This window comes from Anser brachyrhynchus (assembly GCF_964034855.1).
Source record: "Anser brachyrhynchus genome assembly, chromosome: 12".
NCBI lineage: Eukaryota > Metazoa > Chordata > Aves > Anseriformes > Anatidae > Anser > Anser brachyrhynchus.
Genome location: NC_137707.1, coordinates 4,180,616 through 4,200,706, shown reverse-complemented (window position 1 = coordinate 4,200,706; position 20,091 = coordinate 4,180,616). Strand labels below are relative to the sequence as shown.

The 20,091-nt window shown below is 38.2% G+C and overlaps 1 long non-coding RNA gene across 7 annotated transcripts in view; it reads right to left on the bottom strand.

Annotated features, from left to right (window-relative positions):
* The window catches only part of LOC308176548, a 131,310-nt gene that overhangs the window by 45,451 nt on the left and 65,768 nt on the right, over positions 1–20,091 (bottom strand). Inside the window, exon 2 of one of the 7 annotated variants that reach the window (XR_013938370.1) lies at positions 1–15,554. This exon is cut by the window's left edge and continues 30,207 nt beyond it. The exons of 5 other annotated variants lie outside the window; for them this stretch is intronic. This is a non-coding gene — a long non-coding RNA (uncharacterized lncRNA). One more of the 7 variants, XR_013938373.1, reaches the window with a different exon arrangement.

The window sequence follows — 20,091 nt, the reverse complement described above, 5'->3', positions numbered from 1 at the left end:
AATACTAAGAATTAGGTGGTTCAGTACCAAATACCAGCATCTGCTTTCTGTCAGGTTCAGCTAACATGTGTGGACTGCACAGAAGGAGGAAAGGAGAAAACAAAGTAGCAAGGTGGCAACATTTAGTGCCTGATCAAGCCAAAGCGTTAATTTGTTTTAATACATCTCTAAAGCTACAGCTTGTCAGAGTCACCTGAATAATCCTGCTATAATTCCAAACCATATTTCTACCTAAAAAATTGAAAATCTTTAGTATGCAATTAATATAGCTGGCAATGACACAGCACATCCATCTGCCCTCTTACACCAGATGAAGTTTAATAACCAATATGCCCGATGGGCTCAAATAATTTAGAGCCCATATTTGTTCTCAGGAGTGGCTCTTGCTGGCTAAAGGTTTCACCACTTCTCTATAAATTAAAGGGAAGAATATGCAGGGTAGGGAGGGGTGCACAGAGGAAGAGGTTTGTGGGAGAAATTGTGTATGTAGGTGGCAGTTTTTAAAAGATCGCTTCCCATAAGAAGTTGCTTTTGTGCAGTCATTTTGAAGTATTAAATTTTGATAACTCTTTAATCACTGCAGTTTAATGAGGTAGAGGCAGGAGGTGAAAGGGGAATCCATCATGTCAGTCCAAGTACCTGGCTCTCTTCCTGCTGTGAACATTTAACATGACACAAATGTCTAAAGCCCTCATTTTGCAGCTGTAGCTCAACAAAGGAATTCTGCAGTCCTCCAAGAATGTTTGATTTCCCCGAAGAAACCTCCTTATGCAATCAAAAGTCATCCTTTACTTCCAAAGCAAAATAAAATAAAATAATAATAAAAAAGTGCTGTTCAAAAAGCACAAAGTACCTGGATTTAAATATAAGCTTTTTTTAAATTTTAAAGTTGGTCAAGAAAGTTTATTTCCTCCTGTAGAAGCATTTGCATCTAGTGTCACTACAGACCTTTGATGCAGTGCTTAGTTAAGTCACACTTAATAATTATTGTCTAATAAAATCCAGTGATACAGCCTATCAAGTATTATTATTTTCATTAAGTTATTATATTTCATCCCAATGTATCTCCAAATATTGAAAATAAACTGCTTCCTCCAGTGCCGATAAGCTCAAAGTGACACAGATTTGTAGCCAGCATCTGTAGATCCCATGATCCACTCTTAAACCACAGGCGTGCTGTTACTCAGGTAGGTAAAGCATATTGCCCGAAAGTTTGGCACATCAGGGCTCACAATGAGAGAGAGAGAGAGAGAATAAGAATTATTTTACAATAGCTTCAAGAAATTACTTGGGCTGCTTTGCATAAGCAAGAAGTGCTAGTGCATTTCATAGAATGCTTTGGGTTGGAAGGGACCTTCAAGATCATCTATTTTTGAACCCCCCAAGCTGCTGCTTAACTTTACAGAAGGATATTGTTTGATTGTTTCTGCCCACATTGAAACTCAGAAAGCTTATTCCGCGTGCAATAAAGCACAGATTCCAATACAGTTTTGGCAGTAGCGGAATGGTTGTACCTTGTACCTTTCTCCCATATCAATTCACTTCTCAAGGAGCATGGTTCTGGAGGCAGTCTTTGACATTAGGAAAATGTGTTCTTTGAGATCATGTTCACACAGCCAAAAATCTTCTGCCAGTTCTCACCCCCCTGCCCCCTTCTGTCAGTACCTCAATCCTTCATTTATTAATTTGATATTGGATTGTCCCAAGAATCATTTGCTGTGATCCAAGCTACTGAAAAGCTATCATAAATTTTTTTAAAACTGAGTAATTGCCTTTTCCTCTGTCCTGTCAGATTGGATGCTAGCAGTTTGTCAAACATAAATCACAACATGACCAGATCTTCCTGCCACTTAAGGAAATGTGAAATTTAAGGTTTCACATTTTCCACATTCTAATAGTACTTAACCTGTTCTCTTACTAATAATCTTTGAAAAAATGGCATATATTTACAAGAACAGGGTGACAAGTATATGAACTATGTTTTTAGGAGCACCACTATTAAGTATCTCCTTTTAGCAGCAAGATCACAAAGTCAGATTACTTTCTCCTAGAAACCCTCACCTCTACAGCTAGTAGATACACCCTATGTGGTAACAAACATGGTTTTCAAGACCGCAGCCTAAGTTAATTGTTTTTGAAAATGACAATGTTAGTGTAAAGATTCCTCCTTCTCTGATAGCAGATTATTTGTTGCCAATGTATCCCTCATCTTACCGCCCTGTTGCTTCCTTCCTAAGCCACATTCCAAAAGTTAAGTTTAAACAAAAGTCTTTTAGAATAAGGCTCTGCAAAACAAAAACTGGAAAAGTGGTATACTGATTTAAGTCTTGAAAAATACAAGAATCTGAGAGCGTGTTTTTACTTTCTTCCCCAGCATGCTCTTCTACCTTCTAACTATTTATAAACCCCCAGTATCATGCTTGACTGCCACTGCTTGAGTGGATATAATTCAGCTTAAGAAGCCATTAGAAGTGTAATTTTAACCACCTGACCATCAGACTTCACTTGCTTGGAACAAACATTTTGATTTCTCAGAGGCAAAACATTTTTTGTTTTATCCATTTAACCATTCAAAAGAGAACATTCCTTCATTTCAAGTCAAATTTCCAAAGCCATTCTGAGTGTAGAAGTGATCACCCTTTTCCCCTTCTCCTGGCTTTTATCTGCATCATTTTTTTTTCCTTTTGATATAACTAGGAAGAAAAAAATAAAAATAAAAACACCACAGCTTCCCTTTACATGCAAAACTTCACAAACAACATCTCTAAAACCAATTAGAAATCAGGCTTGTCATTTGTAATCCACTAACCGAGAAGGAAAGAAAGAAAGCAACACCACAGAGTAATGATGCCTATTTGAACACTGATGACTTTTTTTGGAGAGAGGTTGAAGTGCCATTTAGAATACATATGCTCGCTTGCCTTTATTTTGCACAGAATTGGTTTTAAAATGGATAAAGCCTCTTGGGCCCTCAGAGAAGAATTATTCTTTTCCTTCCCACCCCCTTCTCACAGATAACAGTCACTTCACAAACAACAACAACAACAAAAAAAAACCACTAAATTCTACTTAGTAACAAAAGTTCTTTCAATCTTGCTTGCTCTTAAGGCCACCCCTCTCTTCCTTTTATTTATTTCTCAAAATTACTGATTCCACAGTATATATCTACCCCTTTTTACCCCTTCACAAATTGATTCCAGGCTTTCTAAAATCTCTCCAGATTCCTCTTTAAAGATTCGGATCAAAAGGTACTGAGACAAGATATATCTTTATTCAACCTACTACCACTGTGAATTATGGCAGAAATATAAACACATCTATTTCCCTCCCCCTCTACATAAACTCACGTCTTCAGCAGTGCTTGAATTCAGACCTGTATTTCTGAACTCCCTGATTTGGTCATCTGTCTCCATCTTCCCTCAAAAGATTTTCAAGAGAACCTGTAAGGAAGCACCATTTTCAAAACAAACTATAACGATCCCTATGAGCTGGCCATCTCCCAGGGATGGTTATGGTCAAAAGCACTGCCCAGCAAGAAGTGTGAATGGTCAGACCCTTCATTCTCTAGCACGTTGAGTGCTAAACTTCCCCAAAGCCTATAGTCTCTTGACATCAGTGCCGCATAGACCCCAAAACAGAATTTACTAGGAGCAATACAAGTAGGTTGTGAAGATTGAAGTGTCTTACATTGTTTAAACCATCTACGTGAGTTGATGACGTTTCTCTCCAACTTTTTCTACTTGCTTTTATTTTGTTTGCTTGGAGATACCAGGATTTAAAAGTTCTCTGCTCCTGGTTCTTATCAGAAGTATACGTTTGCCATTGATAGCTTTCAGTAAAAGTTATTATTAGGAAACTTTTCACTTTTATCTCTTATCTCTTTCCACTCCAGAGAACCTTATCACTCCTTTCACTAAGTGTATGATAATTGGAGCTTTGCAATTACAGGTACAACACACACAGATTTAATGGACCAATTTGACAAGCTAAAAGAATTCTAGTTTGCTTATCTATTTAGTGTTTTAATAGTGCTTCTTCCTAATTAGTCTGTAGTTACAGTTACCAAGGTAATTGTCAATGAGTATAACCACGAATAAAGCAGATCTGTCAGAGCTAGCCTGATCCTACAGTGGAGCAGGACCTTCCCCAAGGAATGAACAAATATGCTAAAAGGTTTCCATCAGAGCCAAATGTCTCATGAGGTTTGAGAATAAGAATTGGATTAATAAATAACCACCAGGAAAGACCACTGAGAAAAACAGACCTACTTTTAGTGCCTTCCAAGTATTGGTTAGAACAGAAAAGCCATGTTTTAAATCTCTGTATGAGCTTTGATATCAGCCTAGGAAATGCTATTTTGTTTTGTGATAGAGGTAGCTGCTTGTTCTGGCTCCACAAGATGATTACCAAAGATTAGAAAGGTAACATAAGAAACTATGAGAAAAGAAATCACATTAAAATTGTTCATCCTCCTCTTTGACGTTTGACCTAATGATTTAAAAAAAAAAAAAAGGAGATTTTTAAAAAAGTTGTTCTGCTGTCCTTAAGTATCTAATACTGAAATTAGTTAAAGAACTACAGGAAATTTTTGTCCCTTCATGGGTTATTTCTATTCTCCAAGGTGATGAGTAATCAGTATTAAGCTGTAAAATGTTAGTAAAAACTGCAAACTCAGGACAGGTCAACAAATTGGCAGTTCTGTTTATACATGTAGCTGGCATTTTTATATATATATATTTTTTATATATATATATTTTTATGCCTATGGAAAACATTTCAAGAAAGGAAAAACAATGCAATGTGCAGAAGTTAACAGCAAAGAAAAAAAATGAAAAGAGAAGAAACATAGCAGTATAAATACATGTCTACGTCTGCTAATCAGTCTCAGCAAGCTTGATTTAACAAACCAGGGACTGATGAGCAGTGGCTTTACTTCTGTGGGGCAGAACAACAGCTAGCTCTAATTGGTTCAAGCTCCAGTTTGCAGCCTTCTGGAAAAAAAGACCAGTTGCTGGTTCAATACTAACTGAACTAGCACATCTCCTTGCAGCAGAGAATAACTCAGGTAAGGCCAATGAAGGAGTACCTGACAAACTTGCAGGTATTAGTGTGCTCTTTGCAAACCCCAACTGCTGGTACAAAAGCAGAAGCATGTTTTGCTAGCAATGCAGAACCCAGATGCCAGAGCTATATATTTGTGTGACCAACAGCAGTTGTTCCAGAGCAGCCAGATATGTGCACTTAACCTAACAAGTACTCTTCTTTCCTTGTCCCATTGTTAGGTTCACTTCTCTGAAACAAGTGCTGTAAGACAATTGCGCATCTCTCAGGTAAACCTTTATCCTTTCTGTTATTCATCCTTTGCAAGTTATCCAATTCTAATCACAATCCTACTGAATACATTAAATTATATACAATTATTTTAATATTATGTGAATAATTTCACCATTGTTTCAATTGCAAATGCTACAGGAAATGCAACTTGCTCCATAGCACAGAGTGCCAGACCTCTACAAACTTTGGTATCATTTGCTACTACTTCTGCTCTACTGTCAAATGCAACATCCATGTCAGAGACCAGAAATGGGAGCATGTTATTCAAATGCAGCACTTCATCTTGGCCTGAATGCATACCCTGTCATCCTATACACAATCCACTGAGAGTAAAGATCTGAAAATTCAGCAGCAAAATGTTGTCTCTCTCATATTTGGAACACTTTACTATTTGTATACAGATTATAAAAAAAATATTTCTCTCCATCACTGTGGAAAGTAGAGAGTGGATTCTTATCATTTTTTCTGTCAGTATTTTCAGAAAGTAAGGCCAAATCCTGGGGAGGAGGGGGAGGAATAGAAGCTATGCTAAAATACAGAAAAAGCACTTATTTTTAGTATTATAGTTTTGAAGAGATACTTTCCAAATGCTTTTTCCCAGAATTATGTAAGAATGCAAAGGAAAGCTTTTCAAAAAGCTTCACGCAGATATTCATAGCAGGGAACTTGGGCACTTGGCTTGCAGTTCCCATGAGGTGGAATCTTTAGCAGAGTTTGCCACTACTTTATGACTCCCGTACAAAGACCAGCAAGAACTTTCCAACATACAATACACCGCTCCAGCTCTGCAACTGGATTCAGCTTCCTCATATGATTGCGCTGCCTTCCTGCCTACACAGAAAAAAGCTGGCAAGGTTCTGTATGCACTTTACTGCCACCTATCTTAGGAATTTCCTGGCAAAACTGAGAAGTCACATACTTCATTTTTTTTTTTTTTTTAAAGACAAGAAATCAAGCAATCACAGCAGCAATAGCCAAGCATTAATTCTAACTTGTTCCTCTAAAAAGCACAATTTTGTCCTTATTTGCCTTATGAAAATTGGACAGATCTGGGTGTTAGAAGGAGAGTTTATAAGGTTAACTATCAGATACACACCTAAAACACACAGAATTAAACAAGCAAACCAATGCATGCCAACGGGCTAAATTTGTAATTCTCAAGGAAGAAAAAAAATCTCTCCAACTTTAATAAAAATTTGCTTGCAGAAGGCATGTGGGATCATGCATAGAAGAATATAATTAAGGCCTACTGAGAATCTATACAGTGATTGAATTCCTAACTAAATATTCAATCACCCATTTTGTCCCTCTGCTACAGAAACTCTTCCTCTCCACAAAACCCTTTTCCTTCTAGGATTGCAGGACTTGGAAAAGTCCTTTATTCTAAGGACTCTTATGTCTTCATATCCTCTTTTTCTACTCTAAGGACTTATACAAGCTCAGAAGATGAAGAATGACCTATATATAGGTCATCTATACCTAATCATCAATGCACCTCAGAGATGTGTGTTGTCTTTCCTCAGAGGACAAAGGCGGCTGCTAAGCCTGAAGACAAAAACAGGAAGGGAAAAAGATAGTTTTAAAATAAAAGCAGGGAAGTGAAGTATGGTAACCATATCCACAAAAATCATCACAAATAGTGATGGATTTAAACAGGGGAGAAAAAAAAAAAAAAGGAAGAGTTGCATTAGGTAGTAGGAAAGACTTCCTCAGATTAAGAAAGGCACTGTAACAGTCTGCCTCTGGAGCGGCAGAGTGATACTGGAAGTGTACTTGACCCTGACAGGGAAAAGTGGACAGGACAGCCTTTTGAGATCTGTTCTACATCTGCAGTTATATACGGGCAACTGCATTTCCCTTTTCTTTGAGTAGTCTCCGGTCTGATACATGCTGCTTTTGTATCAGATTCATCCAATTCTCCAGAAGTGTTCCCTACAAAGACCAAACAGCCTTTCTTATGCCTCCCTCAGCCTCCAAACTCCCACCATTCAGTTCTAAATTCACACAATTCAGCTTGAATTTATTTCATTTTCCAGTAGTTAAACTTGCATTAAAAGATGTATTCCAAGAACTGTCACTCAACAGAATAGAATTTTAAAGTGTCAAAATAAACCTTTTCTCAATTTTTCAGAATTGTTTTCAGCATCTTTCCTATCAAGACTAAGACAGCTTTACAGGCACAACATTAAATTATGATTTGTTTTGAATGACCTACATAAACAGCCAGAATCTTTAAAAAAAAATCTCTCACAAAACCTACAGCCCCTGTTCAAATATTCTTCCCTTTCACCTTCTCAAGCTCCCAGAAGCACTGGTGCTAGTTTGTTAAAATGGCAACCTATCTGGGAATAACAACGTCCTGCTACTTCAACTTTGTTGTTGTTTTAAATCAAAACATTGTATTAAATGCTTTCTTAGGCCACAAACTCACACATACGTGAACTCTGGAAATGTGGCTCATTCTCAAGTAGCCTTGCTCTGTTAAGGGGACTTAAGTGACAATCAATGCTAAGATGGGCATTTCCAGCTAGCTTTCATTCTGGGAACACTGCAGCAGACGATATACTATCTAGTTCATAACCCTGCTATTTTTGTTCATTGTATCTCTGCTGTTTTAACATTCCTGCTTGCGCCTGCAACCCCCCGATAGCTGTAATCCAAAGGCTGGCTGCTGACGAGAGATAGCCTCTGCCTTCTGGCTGGTGTTCTGCTTCCACACCGTCCCCGTGCCTGCGCATCGCACAACCTCCTAGCAAGTCAGAGCAGGAAGCTTATGCAGCCATTTCTCATTTTAATTGTAATATTATTTTTTTTCAGCCCCTCCTGGGTCAGTGTTGAGCCAGATCATTTCCATTTTTTTGTGTGCAACTACGTGCCCAGCGTTGGCACAGAGACAGAGGTGGCTTCTCTCAACCTGAACTTATCTAACAGTTTCTGCCTGCCTCCATACACCCAGAAAACAAACAAACCCAGAGAAGCTGTTCAACTTTAACTTCACAGCACAGCATAGATGAATTGTTCTATACTGAAGGTTTCAAATAGAGCCAAAAGCAATTAAGTACTTGAAACACAGTGACATTCAGCATATCGGTATAGGGAACATGAGAAAATTCATGTTGCAAAGAACATCTTTACCTTCTAATGTTATAGATATTTAAGGGACATCAGCTTACAGATAGCACAACGAGGATAAACATTTCTGTCAGTATTATACACATTATTTGCATTTCTGTATAGCTTATGTCAAGTTTGAGGCTACAGAGACAGAAAAGAAAAAGATGGCCCATGCCAAGGATCTACCACATGAGAAAAGAGATGGATTTTGACAGATAAGGGAACAGAATTAAACAGCAAGCCAGTACTAAATCCACATCATATACCAATGGTTTGTCTCAGCAAAAGCTAAACACTCTCAGAAGTTTCCAAGGTACAGTAGAGTTTTAGAAGTAGAGTTTTAGAAGAAAAGCTTCTTTTAAAAGAGGAATTTGAAAGAGAACCATGACATGGCTTTTCTGTATGCATGGGAATCTTTTCCCAAGGATGAGGGAGAGGCACATAGCTGTTTGCTCATAATATTTAGCAGCTGGGGTATAGGGACTGGCGTCTGAGGATGTGGGAGCTGACTTTTGATACCAGCCTTAAGATAAGGGTTAGGGCACAGACAGGCTGTGAAGGGCCCTAATAGTGAACTCAGGAGATTTAATGCAATAAAGAAAGAGGCAAAGAAGGAACAGCAAGAGAGCAGTGACACAGTCCAAGTGACAGATAAGGAAAAAGATCTTTGCAAAAGAGGGGATGCAAGCATAAACACAGCATGAATGAATTAGTCAAGGGCAGCAAAAGGAACATTGCTGCAGCTGAAATATGGGCCTCGCTGAGAGCATTAGCTGCAAGGAGGGTTAGGAAAGACTGTATATTTCGGAGATATTATAGAGAAAGATTGTGAGAGTTCAAGCCAGGTATGAATGTGAGAATTTAGGAAAAATATGAAAACTACAAAATATGCATTTTTGTAACAAGTAGTATAAATGTCTCCTCAACAGCCTACAGTTCTTTCTCCCCCTTTTCCATTAAGTCATGGTTAACATTGAACTTGCAACTGTTGCCTTAGGACAGAGTATTGTGTTCTCATGAAGAAAACTTCTCAAATAAAGATGTTTTTCCATTCCAGTTGGAAGAAGAGTTATGTATACAACACAAGTGAACCATAAACTCTAGGGAAAGCAGAACAAGAGTGAATAAAAATCTCTGCTGTCCGATGACTATTTCTTTATAGCAAACATCAAGGAAGAAAGAAGGTGGTAGCTATGTTTTTAGTAATCTCCAAAGCAAATTCCCATTTGAAAATTTCTTATTCCTGTTAGAGAGGCAGTAAGCAAGGTTCCACCACACCAAACTGCAGAACAGGCACGCCAGGGAGAAAGGAGATTTTATCAAGTCAATTCAGCCAACGCAGCCAAGTCACCTGCTGGGCAGCTGGCTGCCACCGCATGCTCCTGGGGCTCCCTCACAGAGCTGCAAGAGCAGCAGCAACAGCAAAACACATCAAAGATTATTCTGACATCGAAGTGATGCATCACCCTTTGGCAGAATAAAGCAAGGACAAGAAAACAGCAATTTACAGATATTGCTGCATGTAGCACTTCAGGTGCTACCATGTTCCCCTGCAATCACTAATTATTTCCCTGGTGAGAAAGCAAACTTCTTTTAGATTTTTTTTTCTTTCAGTGGAAGCATTAAAGTTGGTAATATCATTTATCCATATGCAGCCATGTATAGCAAATACACATGCTAAGAATAAAGAAAGAATTCCTCCAGTGACCACCTCTCTGGGGACACAATTTCCATAGCCTTAACCCAAATAATCTTTGTCATGCAAGAGGTAGTTTTTGTAAAACAAGCACCAACAAAACAGAGACAAAGCACTGCAGGGACTCTGCTGCAGTTGGCACTTCAGTGAAACCAAAACCTAAGCAGGCATAAATAAATAAATAAAAAGGTGGAATTCTGCTCAGAAAAGGAATAGATGTATTTTTGTAATATTTCAAGTCATGTCCTCCCCCGCCCCCCATATTCTCCATATCATGTGCCAAAACACTGATCATGAAAATCCATACCTATTGGAACACTAACTCATTTTTTACAATTGTTTTCAGATACAGTAGGGTTCAAAATAATTTTTAAAAGCCTAATAAAGACTGAAATTTCTCCATACTAGAATTTCCTTTTGAAAATGGATTTGCACCCCCCCCCCAATGATCTAAAATCAAGGCATTCTAAATTCAATCTAATGTCTTTAAAAACTCCAAAGATTGTTTTTTGAAAAGTAAAAAATAAATAGGAAACAAATTTGAAATGAAAATTTTGGTTTAAAAGCAAAGTCATTGTAAGTCCTGTAGAATATATATATTTATTGCAATTCCTAATTTATATTTCTAAATGAGATATTTGAAATCAGTGAGCATGCACAAAAGCTTCTAATGTGAAAACCAGCTATTGGCTCCATGAAAGTTAAAGTTTAATTTTTAGGATGTTCACTGACTTTGAAATTGCCAGCACTGTTGCTAAAACAAAATTTTCCTTAAAAACAAACAGAAAAACCACTCAGCTACAGTTTATACAACACCCCCCCCAAAAAATGAAGATTTTTAGAAATTCCCAATGTTTTCACAGATATTCAGTGTCCAAATGTCCTTGCTGCACTGATATGTTCTGAAAATCAGGCTGTTTTGGTTCTCAAGGAAGAGACGTAGTCTTTTGACAACACAGCCTGAAGGAGATGTCTGCTGTAACATCTCTAGGGTGAAAAGACGCATGAAAGACAAATTTAGCCATTATATATAAGAAACATTGCCATCAGCTTAAAACAAACAAAGCCATCACAACAGTGACGTGTCGGATCTCCTCAAGGAAGTTTTGTCTTCAGTTTGAAAGCTATGGCCAAGTGAAATACAAAATTTAACAGGAGTTCTTCAGGAAGACATACATTAGCTTTGTGTACCAGCAGTCTGTCAGAGTGCCATCTAGCATAACCATAAACTGCATTTAAAAATAAATTGCAAAAGGTGTTGAACAGCAGATCTTTAGACCAAGGTCTCAGCTGTGTTTGCTCTATTCCAGTAGAAAAAAAAAAAATAAAACCATCCGAAAGGTTAATCACAATAACAAGATACAGCAGTTTATACAACTCAGTGCTGACATCACTGAGTATTCCTCTCCAGAAGAGAGTGTGACAGAAGCAGAACTGAAAGCCAAGAGCAAATACTCGTGAACACAGCACATCCACTGCTGAGAAGACGTGGCAGCTGTCTGCAGCAGATTCTGCAGCAGCTCGTGTGCACCAGAAGAAAACAGAGGAAATCAAGGCCAGAACAAAGACACTTTTCTGCTTTCTTCTCTTCAGTATTACACCAAGGGAATACCAGGATGAAACAAGATTTTAATATCAGACCAGAGAAAGGGCTGGTATGGTCCTTGCTGCAATTTATCAAGCAGTTCCATGCGTGTCATTTAAGAGCACCAGTTTTCCATTGAACGCACTCCATATTGAAAGTCTATTCCTCTCATTGTCAAAATTGGAACTTCTGTTATTCCTCCAATCTTCCCTTCTTTTAAATCCTCAGTACACTAAAAAAACCTAAATGGTCAGACAGGCATGCAAAAACAGCACTGCAGAAAGCAACTGTAGGTGAGTCATTTAATCACATATTGCTTAAGTGGGCAACATGAGGAGAAACAATTTGGGGAGATGTCTCTTGCCTTTTACTGCACTATTTTCACTCCAGAGCTGCACAAATCCCAAGCAGCTTCATCAGAATGATTTGGCATAAACATGGCATTATGACTAAGTGCATCAAAGCATTTAGTAGATACCAGGCCAGAACATTATCTGCAGGCTGTATGAAAAGCAGCATTTGCCCAGCATCTGGTGATCAGGCACAATGTTTTCTTGATGCACAGTGCAAGTTATTTTCTCCACCCTTCTGTTCCTGGTAACATCCCTCCAGCAGCCCCTTTTTGTGTTTCTTGTGTTGACAAGGATGATGGTGGCGCTAACCTTTTACAAGAAAGTAAAGAAGTTGTCTTGCTAAGAAATGGCTTAGCTGTTTTCATCTCCTTCTACCCTTTCTCTGTGATTTATGATTTAAGATATGGTTCATGCTGTGAGGGTTGAAGAGCCTGTGCATGTACTATTCTTTTCAGCTGCACCATTCTACTTGCTTAAATCTTCCTTTAATATGGAGTGAAATTTGAAGAGTATATTCAAGCAAACTTGCAGTATGCCTGACAAGACCTAACAATTTTGAAAAGATTTGCAAAACTCTATAGTTATTTCTGGAAGGGACTAATTTTTTCCTCCATATTCATCTATTATTTTCATAAAGCCAAGGGCTCACAGGAAGCCTAAACACATTTTTCAGTACTACCAAAATTCAAAGAAGAGGAAAAAAAACCTCAAACGCTTGTTACCTTGAAATAAAGCAGGAAACGTAATTAAAGACTTCAATTACAATTGGCATTTCTGATTCTGTTGCTGTAGGAGGCCACCTTGCCAGAATTGGCAAAGCAAGACTCCCCAGAGAGAGGCTCTGAACTGCATTTCAGACCACTTTATTAATCATTTCATCATCATCATCAAAAGCTCTATTTAAACTCAGTATTTAGTGATTAAATGTTACACGTTAAGAGCTGAATATTCAAAGAGATCTGGTTCAGACTATTTGTGCACGTGCAACCTTTTACATGTACATTTACTTCCAGTTTTATTGCACTGAGTGCATGGAACAGCTTGGATGCATTCGCATTTGAATTTTAAAGCTAAGATGAATCACTGCAGAAGACAAGATTTCAGCCCTCTTCCTGCACATTGAAAAGCCCATCGGTGCTTTATTTACAAAATTACAAAACAGTTCATGTAATGCAGAACCTGACACACAAGTTTTGTGCACAAAAAAAAGTCATAATGTTCATCTTCAGAGAATTAACTTTCAAACTTCATTTCAGGCTCTTACTAGCCAACTTTTATGTTATTACCAAAGAAAGACGATTTACGTTTTCTTCCTTTAGTGGTGTGACTGACAAAGAGTAAGCGACTCCGTCAGAGAGCACTAAAGGCAGAATGGATAAAAGACTAAGGAAACTGCTGTGCTGTACAACAGACTTTATGAAGAATGAAGCTGAGATGTTACTGATACCAAGAACAAGTACGTATGTCGTGAGGTCTTGTGCCTATGTGCATCCATCTAGCACTCTCAGGTACTTACACGCTACCACAACAGAAGATGGGTAAGTACTTCTCAACCTTTCCTGTATTTAACTTCACATCTGTCAAGTAACTCTCTATTATCCAGGCCAGTGAGGGAGGGAAGGGTTAGGACAGAGGGTAAGACAAAGGGAAAATACCAACAATACAAAGATTTGAGTAGAAAAACATGGAGGGAGGACATAGAGAAGGGAGAAGATAAAGATCAACACCGATGCCAAGTCTGGACAACTGCAATTCCCTCATCATCACTGACCTGAGCGTTTAAGATTATATGGCAAATAATGCACGTGCACATCGGAGGCTGTGTCACTTTCCAAGCGTGCCATCCAAGAGATGATAATACTCAGTTTACAGGGAAAGGGCTGAAGTGCAGCTCAAAGCACAATCTGCCCAACATTGCACCAAGGACCTGCGGTGCAATAGGAACCAAGCCCAGGAACCCTAAGTCTTGGGTTGCTCCAGTGCAGAGCCACAGGTATTGCTCCTAAATGCTTCACTGATTTACTCCAAGTTTTTTTTTCCACTGATCTTAAGATTGTAGTAGGAACTGTTTCAGCCCTCTACTGAGGCACAGCTCAAGAACATTCAGACATCATCTTTATCTTGCCCTTCACTTCTGCTGGAGCTTTAACATACCCTTTGGTAAGTCACCCACTGGGAAGTGTCTGATTTTATCTTTCAGCCCCAGTCACTGGATTTCACCATAAATTTTCTAGCAAGATCAGACTGTCTTCTCTCAGAAGTCTCTTCCCCAGGTAGATACAAACAGGGCATGTTCAAGTCACATTCACCTCATAAATGAACATTAAGCCTAAAGTCCCAGAGCTGAGTCATTTACAGAACTCTTTGAATCTTTTTTCATCCAGCTAATTGTTGAAAAACAGTACCTTCTGCTGCAATCCATGTCTACTCTATTTAATAGTGTACCAGTTATTGATGGGAGTCTTTTTTTTTTTTTGCTAAGCTTTTCAACAAAATTGGGTGCAAAGTTCTCACATGGTCAGAACATGTTTATATGCTGGTGCCAATTAGTATTTAATGAATGTTGCCTGCACAATGTTTACACTGTTTACAGTGCTGACTAATTCTGTGAGGGGACAGGATGTGATTAGTAGATCAGGGCACTTTTTAGGAAAGACACAATGCCATTGGGTGCTCAAGACATTCCTACTGGTCCCTAACAAAAATGCAGGTGGATAGCACTAGTTCACAAGGCAGGCATTATGTCATGACTCAAATAACAGAAAGCCACAAAACAGGCATCTTTGCTTAAGAAGTCCTTATTTGTACTGCTTTTTGGCTTTTACTAATTCAACATTTATTATGAAAAACTTCCTGTGTTTTTTTTTTTTTTCCTCTTGGCGGAAACATAGTAATTTGAGTTACTTTCATTTCGGCTTTGTATTGAGTTTTGCAAGTTAAAAAAAACAAAACTTATTCCATTTTTTTCTGTCTATAGTTCTCCTAAATAAGCATCTACTGCTGTTAACAAATGAATCAGATGAAAAATGCAAAGCACTTGGAGCACCCCTGAGAACTTGTGACAAGTAAACAACATCACAAAAGGCTGTTGACAACAAATGAAACAGTACCATGGTTTGACACAGTAGAATTTATCAGAAAATGGTGTACAAATTTTTCCAAAGGAGGTAGATCATTTAAGGCCAAAAAAAACAATTTCTACTGAAGTCAATGGGAGTTGTTAGCAGTCATTTTTATGTGAGTACTCATGTAATGACAAAAAGTTTATGATCACATAAAAAAAGCCAGTAAGAGATCAGTGAAAAGACATCAGTCCTGAATTCATCTCGGCTCCCTTCTGTTTCCTCCCTTTTCTTCTACTTATACCAGCTACTCGTCCATAAGAGGTAGGGACGTTTTCATCCCAAAGAAATACACTTTGTTGCACTTCAGCTCATCACATTGGTTTCCCACGTAATATATTTCATTAACCCTGGAATATGGAAGCTGAACATTATTAACTGAACACAAGCCTCCAGGAACTTCAAGCACATAAATGTGATTTCACATTTATCAAACTCCTGGATTACACCTGAAGTTTGTCAGGATCACAGCCTGACTTCCTGAGCTGTGGGTTCTAGAGTTCACGGTAATGACAATAGCTGCAGCCATTTTATCCCTAAACTAACAGGTGCACACACACACAAGTTCAAGCTAAATCCCCTAAAGTTCAAACAGATCCTCAAAGGATGCATGAGACAGCTTTGCTCAGCTGCAATGGAAAAATCAGCTAACAGGAGGATCAGTGACCAATACAGACAAAAAATCTTCTCTTATAATTTATCTAAAAAGTAAACTAACATTCAGGTAGAAGACAAATCCTGAAGCGTTCATTATATCAGTTCCAAACAAAGGCTAAACTAAACCATCTCAAAAGTACCTTTCAGTTTAGACATCTATGAAAGCAGTAGCTCCTTGGGCCTTAACTGACATCTGGTGGCAAACTTGACATTTTACGATAAATAAGACTGCAAGTATAAGTTGGGAAGATTCAAAAATGAAATATGTGTAGATACACGTTTTGTGTGCATATATATAAAAAATGAAATCCATGTTTATATATATCCTGGTACATCCACATCTAGACCTGTTCAGACACAATTACAGTTATGAAGGCTTACTAATACTGCTAAGTGTGCATGAGATATACATCAAAATATACAGAGGAACAATTTAATTTATAAGAGTAAAATTTTTAATGTAATCTAACCAGTTAAGCTTTCCTCATCCTTTTCTTCCTCCAAATCAGTAATTCATATGTTTTATGTGACATAAAATGATAGCTATACATCCACAGCTGATAGATTGGCCACTATTTTTTGTGATGATGGTAGCAGTATTACAGGCATGCAAATAATTTGAAGCGACTTTTTCAAGGCTAGCAGAGTGTTTAAATATGCTTCAGTGTGTCAGCCACCTGCCAAAACTTTAGCTGAATCAAGCAGTTCCAGATCATTGGAACTCTAATTATTATAAGCACAAGTGGCTCTTGGAACAGCAGTGAGCTCTACACGACAGTGTTGGCAAGCACTCTACAGGCAAATGAATTAAACTCCACTTGCTGATTCTGATTACTAGATCATTCACTATCTTCTGATCGTTTGGTTTCACAGGAAATTAGTGTCAGTGCTGGATGCTTCCAACATGATAGAATGCGTGTTAAAATATATATTCAAAACATGCAAAGGCAAAAAGCTTTCCTCCATTTATGTTCATGTGATAACAAACTAAGTTGATGCATTTTAAGAAGATATATTTAATCAAGATGTAATAAGAAGTTTTTACTGCTTATTCCTTTCTTATTACCAATGCAACACTAGGACACATTAGCTGAAAACACCTTTGGTAGTTACAGTCCCCTGTCTATTAACACCATTCACACTGTGACAGGAAAGTAACTCTAACACAAACAGTTCATTTTTCGCCTCCTGACTGTGATAAAATCTTCACTCTAACACCAGGTGTTTTCAGGCCGTGACGGTAAGTTGGGTTATGACTTATCTTGCCTGCTAAACAACAGACAATTCCCAATGCATCAGCAAGATGGAAGACAATTTTCAAAGGATCCTAGGATGAAGATGATTTAGAATTATTATTCTTGACAGACACTTTCAACAATTCTTTAAAATTCCTTTTGAAATAGCATAAGAAATTATATATATAAACCAATCTATCCAAAGATATATATATATATTTTACCATAACATCATCAAGTTGAAAAGATGAATTCAGATTTTTTTTTAAAGTTAGATTTCAGAGGCAGCAATCTCATTTGACAAGGATCACCACAAAAAAAAGTTTGTGTACTATGTAAAAAAAATAGCAGTTTGAGGATTATGGATGATGAAGTCCACAGCAAAACAAGATCTTCTTCCAGATCAATCATCCAGCTAACACCAATTAACACTGAAATTTAAACCCCATTTTTTCTTTTAGCAAGTAAAGAACACAACTCTCACATGCTACTAGCAGTGCTCTGTATTGACAGCATTCACACAACTGCAATGGAAATAGAAAAATTTATTGGAGTTTTGTTTCACCACTGAATCAAAATGCTGCACACCAAGTATTGTGCTGCACAAGTTTTATTATTCACAAAACTAGTGAACAGCTTTTCCTCTACCCTGGAATCCTGCAGCTATCACAAACCTTCCAGTAACTTCCAGTTCTTCGACTGTTGTATATAGTGAAGGTCATTAAGTAGATGAAATCAAGTCTACTCTTAAAGTAGCTCTGTACTGCAAATTAAGTGCCAAAAAATAATACTTTTCATTGCTTTTCATCATATTTTTCTTTACATCACAGTATGATAAAATAATCAGACTAAGGACTCAGCATTCCCCAGGAGACTTAAACCCTATGCGCTGCATAGAAAGAAGTGACGCAATTTAACATTCAGGCTTACGAAAAAAAAAAAAAAAGGATTGCAGTACTTTATAATCCATGTACAAAACAAACTCTAATAAAAAGCAAATAAACATCAGAATTTATATGCTATCAATTTGTTCTTCTAGCTGATGCAAGGAACTGGCATCCAAACCAACTTGCAGAGTGTATTTGTAGTTTACAGAATGTGTGCCAATCCCTGAATTTGTTTGTTACCTTTTCAGCTTCCTTTCCTTTGTCTTTTGTACATGTTATATGTTTCTTAGTATATCAGCTAACAATTCAAACTCCATGCTGAGGATCCAAATATAGACAAACCACATTGCTGAAAATGCACCAACCCCCTCTAGTTTACAGCATCAGTGTCCAAGGGGCTTTTCGTCTCATAAGAAAGCTCCAGTTACTTCGTGTGCATTTGAAAATGCTTGTTTTTATTTGTAAGCCAAAAAGGTCAGTACACACTGAAGGCTACCACATTGGTGGAAAAATGACAAGGTATGTCTACATAGCAAAAGTAAGAGAGCTGCTTGGATGCTAGCTTGGGTTCAGATGATCCAAAGCCCTTTTCTCAGGGTGACTCAGGTGCACCTGCTGATAGCTCAGTGTGTCAGCAAATCCCCATGGATGCCAACAGAAACTGGCCAGAGAAGCAGCAAATGTCTCCCAAGATATCTTTAACTTTGCTTGCTCAGTGGAAAGCAACACTGGCACATGACCCAGACTTCTGATTTAGGATGCTACCTATCCAAAAGGCACACTGCTGTGAAACACTGCTTTTGTTGCTCAGCAAGCTAGATGACAGATAGATGTGCCTCCTACGCAGTCACTCCTCTGACTCCAATATAGACACTGCCTCAGTCATTCCCAAGTGTTCCTCAAACAGTTCTGAAGCAGGACAGCAGCAAGAAAAATCTCTATCTAGTTTTGAAGCAAGGAGGATGGCACAAACTACATTTCATCTGCACAAGCATGCTTTATTCACGCATCTTTCATTCCTCGCTTTGTGTCTCCTGCAACAAAATAGTCTGACATTCATCTGGTGGGAGATAGCTGGGTACAGTTGCACTCTAATATAATAAAGTTCCCTGTGCTAATCCCCCAGGAATGCAGCAATTATCTCCTACCAGACAGGTTTTAAATGCTGCCTTCCAAGGAGATTATCCCATCCTCTTGCTCCCTTCTGTGCTAGCTGTACAAGGGATGACAGTAAATAGAATATGCCACTATCTCAAAGGTAACGAAGAGTCATTAGCTCCTGATCTCACAACGGATTCTGTGTGAAGCAAGGATGAGCCAGCTTCATACTAGTGCAGTCCTTTACTTAAAGCAAGAAGACGACGACTATGGTTTGCCATGGAAATCTTTTAAAGTTTCATTTTAAGATTCGGTGTATTTTCTTTGCCCTTTATTTATACTCCTATGTATCAAAATGGAAAAGGGGAGAAGAGGATGAAATGAAAAAACCCCTACACACAGAAAAAAAAAGTTGCAGGCAAATAAGTTTCCATTTTTAAGAGATGGATCTTCCCCATCAAACTAGGCAATTGAAAAGCTTGTGTAACCTCCCATTCAGAAAGCTATCAAATTTATCCAGCTCATGCTCAGAGTATTCTTATCAATGTCGCCTGCAATAAGAGGGAGATTTGAAATATTCTTCCCTGCCCTCCCCTTGCCACAGTTGACCTTAAGAAAAAGGACTCTGCTGTAGAGTCCTGAAAACAACCAAGCAGAAACTGAGCTCTAACAGTACTTGCGCTGTACCATCAGGCGCTAGGGCAGGGCTCTGCAATACCAGGTAGCATTGCAATTCTGAATTTTAGAAGACTTCCCTTACAGGTTGATTGGCCACATCATATTTCAAGGCCAGAATCCACCTTCATTAGTCTGCTTGACTGTTTTTACATGGGAAACCACAGGAAAACCTTTTTAATGCAAGAGTGACATCATGACAGTTATAGAAGTTGTATAAAGGAAAGATCAATAGCAAAATCAAATAAGAAAACAACCTTGAAGTGACCCAAAGCTAACACTGCTTTAAGACAGCCAGATGTCTTATTAGCCAGTCTCATCGTCCCCATCCCCCA